The sequence below is a fragment of the Saccostrea cucullata genome, unplaced genomic scaffold, assembly GCF_032062105.1.
Source record: "Saccostrea cucullata isolate Sc308-1 unplaced genomic scaffold, CSIRO_AGI_Scuc_v1 ctg14170, whole genome shotgun sequence".
Classification (NCBI taxonomy): domain Eukaryota; kingdom Metazoa; phylum Mollusca; class Bivalvia; order Ostreida; family Ostreidae; genus Saccostrea; species Saccostrea cuccullata.
The window spans coordinates 5,801-13,828 of record NW_026919570.1 but is presented as its reverse complement, the minus strand read 5'-3'; the positions used below and the strand labels follow the sequence as shown (position 1 = coordinate 13,828).

At 32.0% G+C, this 8,028-nt stretch overlaps 1 long non-coding RNA gene across 1 annotated transcript; it reads left to right on the top strand.

The window, feature by feature from the left end:
• Positions 1 to 3,782: 3,782 nt before the first annotated feature.
• LOC134233685 (uncharacterized) lies at positions 3,783 to 6,645 on the top strand. The gene is made up of 3 exons (XR_009985045.1): positions 3,783 to 3,902; positions 4,854 to 4,923; positions 6,480 to 6,645. It is a non-coding gene; the product is annotated as an uncharacterized LOC134233685 (long non-coding RNA).
• Positions 6,646 to 8,028: the final 1,383 nt, after the last annotated feature.

Genomic DNA, 8,028 nt, shown 5'->3' with positions numbered 1-8,028 from the left:
AAGTGAGAGGCTACCCCCCCCCCCCCCCCCCCGAAAATCTTATGCTTGTTTTTCAAAATAGTGCCAAAGATTCAAAAAGTTTGCATTACTAAGTACATTGTATGTGATGGAACATGTACTAGCCTTATAAGACCATTTGTTATAAAAAATTTTTGGCTGCCCTCTCTCCCGATCTACTGCCTAGAAATGGCCCGACTCATTTTTTTACATCCCATTACACGGTATTTGTTTTACTTCTGTCAACAAATGTTTAAATTTTAAGGAATTTTTTTCTCACCTATAAATACCGACCCAATAATTTTTCCCCGAGTTGGGAGGACCACCAAACGTCATTTTAAAGATGGTATAAAATATTTAATTATGTTGATTTTTTTTCTTTACTCTTGTAAAATTGTTATTTTGACAAAATGTGCAAATAGAAAAAAATTTTTTTTATTTATTAAATCTTCTAACCCACTCTGAATGATTTCATTCCTTTTCAAATGTTGCTCCGCTGTAATGAAAATTGTAAATGTTTATTTGACAGAGTATACGAGGGGTGATCAAAAAGTAAACAATATCTTAGGTATTTGATAGTTATATTATTGTTGAAATATTCAAGTATTTTTTAAAGTATAAATTAGAGGTCTTTGATAGCATATTGCTTAATTAAAAACACATCCCTTTTCAAACTTGCTTTCACCGGGCAACATAACAAGTATCATATTTAACCATGCATCTGCCTTCCTTCACTAAAATGATCTATCCAATCATTGAATGAATTTATAGGAAGTCATTTGTCTTAATAAACTGTTTTAATGAGGACTATCTATTGTTAGAACTTGTGTCCAATCCCTTTGACATATTGTCAATAAAAATATGTTCAAAACGATAAACTGTGAGCAAATTCTTATACGCTACTTCAAAGGCATTTTTAAGATATACCATAAATATTTTAGTCGTTTGTTGAATGAGTTCCACACTGAGACAACCATTTTTCGTCACAAGTGACCTGCATAATGACGTCATTTTCACATTGTGAGCAAAACTTTATTCAGCATATGCTATTTATAGAACTTGTGGTTGGCTATGTGTGCACCAAATTTGTTTCTAATCTGAATTGTGGTTTCGTAGATACACATGTATAGAGATAGTTCGCGAACTTTTTGATCACCCCTCGTACTAGTAGGTACTAAAACAAGGTCATTCATATCGATTTTATGTGTGTGTTTTCTTTGTTTTTAATAGTGATAATTAAACTTTTGATAGATATTATAAGTTATCTGTGGCAAACTTACAAACTCTTAATTTTTAGCCGGGCTTATTGCTCAAAGAGCAATTGCCGGCTTATGTGATCCTGTTGAAGGCAGGAAGTCAACCCCATAGTCGCCATTTTAAAGTTACGTGCAAAAATATAGTTCTTTCTCTCCACCGCTTTTGAGATAATACAAACGCTCAGTAAAGCAACAAAAATTAAACAAAGTTTTATCTATATAAATAAATATTAGTAGACTAGTAATGACTTCAGTCCTAAGTCAAAGAACATAGTTCATTAGCGTAAGGATTTTTAATAATCAGTGTTATCGTAGTTCTTTACACATACGAGGTAAAACCAGACTGGCCTGTTTGTTTACATTCAGCTGCGGTACCAGATTAATTCTGATTCTGACAAAATGGGACCGTGGTATTAGGATTGAAAAACTCACTGTCAGTGTCTTATCATTTATATTGATAGTTTTAAAATAATTTTTTCATCAGAATATAAACGTGATTCATGTAAAAAATTCATTCTACTCTGTAAATGAGCCCGGCTCTCTGTACCTTTGAGTACTTTGATTAACTTTGATGGTGCTCATTTTTCCTTACCTGGAATGTCAAAGAGTTTAAGATTTTTTTTCATATCAATACGTACACTATTTAACAACTGTTCGATAATAATACTAAATAAATTACTTCAAGAAACACTTTAACACTGCATATCCTCTATTAAAAGTGTTCATATCATTTGAAATATTTTGCAACTGTAATTCTCTTCTACATTTAAAGATTGTTATGTCCCTCCATATTAAGAAGAGGTCTGGAAAACAAAATTATGTGCTAAAAATAGACCACGTGCTGCTATCCATGAACTACGTTCATGGTTCTTTACACTCTTTTTGAAGACAACAATACATTGTTTTGAACTTGAAATTATCATTTAAAAGTGCAAAATTTAGACATTTTCTCAACAAATGGTTGTAGAGAGAACATTAATGCACAGTTGGTGTATTTTTGGGGATTTTTTAAGGCTTTGCTGAATTCTGTAGCTGCGCAGTTCTAAGGAGCGCGGCAAAAGCATTTTTCTGCAAAAGCATAGATTATATATGCACAACATGCATTCAGTTATGCATATTTATTGTATCTTTATCATAAAGACCTAAAATTTGATCAAAACATAATGTATTTTAGCTATTTGAAGAAATGTTTACATTTTGTTCTCACTGCACTAAAGGTGGCCATACATCCCCCTTAAAGAGGACTTGTATAAGCCATGTCTGATGTCCAATTCATTTATCTAAAATATCCTGATTGAACTAAAACAAATTTCCAATATATGTGTGTAGTTGTCCAACTGTGGTTTTTTTTTCATTTTACATTTAACATTGTTCATTTCATAACTACTGTACATGTGTATAACCAATTTAAACATGTTAAAAAATGATTTTGTTGTCTTTCATAAATTCTACTTTACAATTAAACAATATAATTTTCACAATTAACATGCATGTCATCTGCATTAAGAAATCAATTGGGCATGATTGGCATAATGTTGAAAAACATTTTGCAAAGTATACTTTTAGATTCTTCTCTTCATTACCAACCAATACTTCAGTTTCATTGTTAATTTGTTGTGCATTAGATTCATTTTAAATATTGCTTTTAAAATCATCAGTAATTTTTGTAATTTTATTCGATCATCAGTGTGGCTTTATTTGCCTGGATTTTGTGTATTTTGTTTTATTAACCTCTGTGAGCTCCTCTCGCTAAATTCTCCAATATTTAAAAAGTATAAGAGAAACATCGTTTATTTTCCCCCACAGTGGCGTGGAAGGACAATAGGAGAATGGCCGCCAACACTGGGCTGAGTACGTACAGAAATCCTGATGGAAGTCAGGCCCTGGTTCATCAGGCCACCATTACTACAGCTCACGGTCAGTTCAGCGTTTGTTTAAACAGGGACTACATTTATAGAATAGTTAAAGGCATTCTTTCTTTCTTCTAATTTATGATATTCATTTTATCTTCTTAATTTATAAGGTCAATAAAATTTGCTTATATCTGTAATTAAATTTGCATACACAAATTACAAAAATGTAGAACAATTTAGTAATGACAGTTCTATATACATATATACATGTTATGGCTTCTCAGGGGTAAAGTATGGTTAAGTACTGCAAATTAATGTACATACATGTAAATAAGTGCATCCAAATTTACCCGAAAATCTCCCACATCTGATAATAAATAATTTTTCATCTCAAAAATAATGAATTCAGATGTTAATTTATCAAATTGTTACAAATACATGGTGTCAACTGACCATCATTAATTTCTTTCTCTCCTGATTTTTCAGAGTTGGGTAAGTAAATTTACTCTCTCTCTCTCCTCTCTTCAAAATAAATATAAGTCTTAGATTTAAGACTTAAAAAATAATTTGATTCTTAGTGCATATCAAAGTTCAAGTTCTCTAAATTCCTTGTTTTAAAAATAATTATTACAAGATCGTCATTGATGTTTGCATGGTATTGCCTATCATATTTCCAGGTCATAACTGGGGCAGTGAGCATGACCCAGATACCGATTCTTGTGCCCCGTCCACCTCATCTGGGGGCCGGTACATCATGTATCCCTCCGCGGTCTCGGGGTACGAAAAAAATAATCAGGTCAGTCTAGACTAATGGTAATTTATTTTATTATACTTTCATGTTAAATACTAAAATCTGATTGGTTTAGACGCAGTTAACAATCCGTTCGATTACCCTGAGCCTTAGCAACACACGTGACAATGGGTAACACAACGGTAATGCCACATGCGTGGAAATTATGCGCGTACGGTTCACTGTAGAATTCTCTAAACGTCAGTTGCGCATTTGAAAGAACCGGAATTAACTTGACGTCAAGAAAAGCTTGCGTCCGATATAGCTAACTTGAAAACAACAAACGACAGACAATAGTTGCTTGCGAGTGTAGGAAACATGCTTGCGAGCCAGAAATAACGAAACTTTATATGATAAATGACTCTAATTCGAGTATCAAACAAACAGGTGAGTGTGAAAGCTTTCTATACATGAACGTAAAGACGATCGACGTTTTTTTTTTTTGCTGACGTCCTAAATCAATAAGACATTCAGTATAATAAAATAAATGGTGCCTGTTTTGGAGGGTAACATTTGAAATTGACACCCCTCGGAAAACCATTGTCAACCTCCGCTGACGCGTCGGTTGACAATGGTTTTCCTTGGGGTGTCAATTTCAAATGTTACCCTCCAAAACAGGCACCATTTATATAATGTCAATCATAATGTTGCCTTTTATCCTACAACCAGTTGTGTTAAATAAGGCTGATACTTGAATGTGGCTTGATTTGATGATAAATTCTAGCCTGCAGGCTTTTCTTTTTAACTTCCAGGGAACAAATTTTTTTTGGTACTAGTATGTAGTCTTGAAAATAGTATAAAAAAATAAGTATTGAAATTGAAATTTTCAGAGAAAAGAATTTTCTCATCGATACTGTACCTACCGACCCAACATTTTCAGATCAAGATGGGAGAAGGAAAATAAACATTTTTCCAAAGTTGGCCTATTAAGTGTATACATTCGTATTTGTCTTTCAGCTGTTTTCTCCATGCAGCAGACAGTATATATTCAATGTCATCAAGACAAAGGGCTACAACTGCTTTAAAGGTAGGATATAATCACTGTCATGATTTAAATGTGTTGTTACACTGTTCATCACTTTAATCTTGTGACCTTTTGCATAGGTTGATTGCATTCGACTCTCACTCGATCAGGCCAAAATGCTTGTTTATATAATTCCACCATACAATTTTAAGTGAGCTATATGTATGCATTGTAATTTAAAAGTTTTTGACTGGTATAGCATCTCTCATCTGTTTTTGCTGTAGATGCTGTGATATCATATGCTTTAAGTCAATAAAAATAACTTGTAATGAAGATGGGGAAAAAGCACGCAGTACAGTTAAGGTGCGCAATGGAAATATCGGCTAAAATTTGTATTTAAAAATGTATTCGTAATCGGGATGGCGACTATTTTTGGTACATTATTTATATCGGATAATTATAATTATGATTAATAACTACATATCGAGGACAATTATATTTTGTATTTAGACTAGTCACGTGATGCGGCAGTCACGCGATTTTAGCACATTGACTTGAAGTATTGATGTTACATATAAATATCACTAGTGCAAGGGCATAACCAAGTTAAATATCCAAGTTTAGTATATAAGTATTTTCAAAAAGCATTGTAGTTTCTAGAAAGTGCTGCGATCCTGTCTAAATTCTGCAATTTCATTGTTAAAATTATACTTGTATGACCGAATGCTATATTTTTTGCTGGTCAGCGGCATGAAATATTGATATAATTAATTTGTTTTTAAGATTTCATCAGGATCGCGGCACTTTTCAGATACCTTAATAGATCTTTAGTTGAAATGCAAAAAATTACTTTGATCCACAGAGTGTATGCCCTTGCACTAGATCGATTTATTAAGACCCCCCACATTACCCTCCGATTTACTTGCATACAAATATACGGCAGTGTCAATTAAATACGTAATGTACAGAATATATATTAATAAAATAGCGAAGAAGACATCAAATTCAAGTTATTGTCCCATAGAATATCTGAAAACTATATTCTATTTAATTAGAGAAAACATATTTTGTTGAGAAAATATTACTTAATCTGTCTCTCACTGCATACAAACTACGTCACGTTGTAAGAAATGACGTCATATTGACAAGTGTTTTGCGATCAGTGACTTGTTTATAACTTGTTATGTGGGATTTAACTAGCGACAAAACAACACGCTGTAGTACGTTTTTAAGTAGTTTGATGATTTCTTACTAGTTAAATTACCAGATAGACTCATTTTGTGGTATTTTAAAGAAATGTTGTATGACGTATACTGTGTATGATGTCATAGTCAAGTTTTCCCGTACAAATTAGGCTCCGCCTCCTTTTTGTAACCTTAACTGTGCTGCGCAGATCCTTGGCTAACTGTAGAATATTTTTTTTACACTAACCTCATCAGAATCCAGATAGTATTTAATTAATTGCCTTTATTTTGATTTTATGCAGAGGGCTCCAAATGTTTAATTTTTGTGATATTTTAAAATGTATAAAGATAAGTTTTTGTGCTTTAATTTTCTACAGTACGTTATAAAAAATGAAGTCAAAACCAATATAATTTTCATATCATTTTATAAACTAGAGTCCTCTGGTAAGTTTTAATTTCTTTCCCCCCTGTGTTTGTTTAATTTTAAACAGCTAGCCATTATAGTGAATATATGCTTATACTCAAACTTCTGTACATAAACATCAAAAACTTTAGCTTCATTTCCTCTACATGCAATGGTATTTCTCTTAAGGGTACTGGCATGGAATGGTGTATCTGATTTTTTGTTTGGTTTTACATGTACTTTTGATTTCAGTAAGTTAGCTTAAGACCTGTTTACATGAAAACTTTTCCTTAATGTTTTGTACTGAGGAAATGTAAAATTGTGAATAATGATATGAGATGACAATTCTCTTTCATTACAATTATATCTCTACATTAATTTGATGAATCATGAAATTAATATACACATGAAGAAAAAAAAGCTGTCTCTGTATGTTTTCACAATCGAGAAGAAAATAACATAAACTGTGTATATGAAAAGTCTCAACTCTCAGGGTCTTACAAGTTTTATATCTACTCTTTTTCTGAAGTTATAGATGGATGTAGAAAAAAGAAATACTGACTGATCAATCAATCTTTTATAGCAAATGGTGTGAAGTAAAACATCTGAATTAAAAAAAAACAAAACATCTGAAGTCCATTATTCTAATATACTTGCCATCTGTGTACCTCTTCATCTGAATTCTATCTATTTTATCTTCAATTTATATTATAGGAGCATGCACCCCCCAATTCCTCCTTCCAAGCTTTAATTTATTCCAAAATACAATGTTATGATCAACCTTAATTATAACTCTATCCAATTATCATTAATTAAACAAGAGGCCCATGGGCCACATCGCTCACCTGAGCACTAAAAGTAGGAAAAGTAGAAAATGGTTTTTTACTGTAAAGTTTAAATCAAGTAGTCCCATGACCAATCATGGATTTGCTATTTTTTAGAAAATGATTTTTAAAGAATTTTCCTATATACAGTTAATTCTCGATAAACCGCCACCTTTTGTAATTTAGAAATCATGGCAGTATAACGAATTTGGCGATGAATTGAATTTCCCATCTTTTAGAGAACAAGAAGCAGAGTTATCGTTCTTAGAAATACCATTTAGCGTTTCTATTCTTAATATTACATGTTCATATATATAAAAACATATTTCTGATTGAAAATACTTCAAGTAATCTTTTTAATGTAAAAATTTCGCTATTTAAAACAAAATGTGCAGTTATGAAATAAAGACAAGTATTTGTATATGAATGTAAATCTGCACGTCCGATATTGAAAAAAAAAACATACTGGGTCGATTGTCATGATATATTGCCGATAGTAAATAAAATGAATTCTTGAATATATTCATTGTTTATGGTATCATTGTTAATGGAACGTTCACAATTTATATCGTATAATTATTTTTTCCAGCAAACTTTGCACTGTTTAAAGCAGAGTTCATCAAAATAATATCGTTATCGGCTTACTTTGACAACGACCGCTTTCCTGGCGAAGCTCTGACTAAATGATTATATTAAACAGAAAACAAAGTTGTTATAACAGTTCATGTTAAAACTAGGAAACTTATTGTTCACAGAA